The sequence below is a fragment of the Orycteropus afer genome, unplaced genomic scaffold, assembly GCF_000298275.1.
Source record: "Orycteropus afer afer isolate SDZICR_OR568_19922 unplaced genomic scaffold, OryAfe1.0 scaffold00024, whole genome shotgun sequence".
Classification (NCBI taxonomy): Eukaryota; Metazoa; Chordata; class Mammalia; order Tubulidentata; family Orycteropodidae; genus Orycteropus; species Orycteropus afer.
In genome coordinates this window covers 16,678,060-16,678,626 of record NW_006921611.1, presented here as the reverse complement: position 1 = coordinate 16,678,626, position 567 = coordinate 16,678,060, and the positions used below count along the sequence as shown (strand labels likewise).

The following is a 567-nucleotide window of genomic DNA, read 5'->3' as shown; positions in this document are numbered from 1 at the left end:
TCCTCTTCTGAATCCAGCTTGCACCTCTGGAAGTTCTCTGTCAATATACTGCTGCAAACTTTTTAAAATTATCTTCAGTAAGATCTTACTTGTGCGCGATATTAATGATATTGTTCTATAATTTCCACAATCTGTGGGATCACCATTCTTTGGAATGGGTACAAATATGGATCTCTTCCAGTCAGTTGGTCAGGTAGCTGTCTTCCAAATCTCTTGGCATAACCGAGTGAGGGCCTCCAATGGGACATGCGTTTGTTGAAATATCTCAATGGGTATTTCGTCAATTCCTGAAGCCTTGTTCTTTGCCAATTCTTTCACTGCAGCTTTGACTTCCTCCTTCAGTACCATTGGTTCTAGATCACATGCCACTTCCTGAAATGGATGGAGATCGACCAGTTCTTTTTGGTACAGTGACTCTGTGTATTCCTGCCATCTTCTCTTGATGTTTCTTGCCTCATTCAATATTTTCCTGATAGAATCTCTCAATATTGCAACTCGAGGCTTAAATTTTTTCTTCAATTCTTTCAGCTTGAGAAATGCCGAGTGTGTTCTTCCCTTTTGGTTTTC

At 40.2% G+C, this 567-nt stretch overlaps 1 protein-coding gene across 1 annotated transcript in view; it reads right to left on the bottom strand.

The window, feature by feature from the left end:
• Positions 1-567, bottom strand: part of PSD3 (pleckstrin and Sec7 domain containing 3) — a 576,478-nt gene that overhangs the window by 142,377 nt on the left and 433,534 nt on the right. The gene's annotated exons all lie outside the window — the stretch shown is intronic.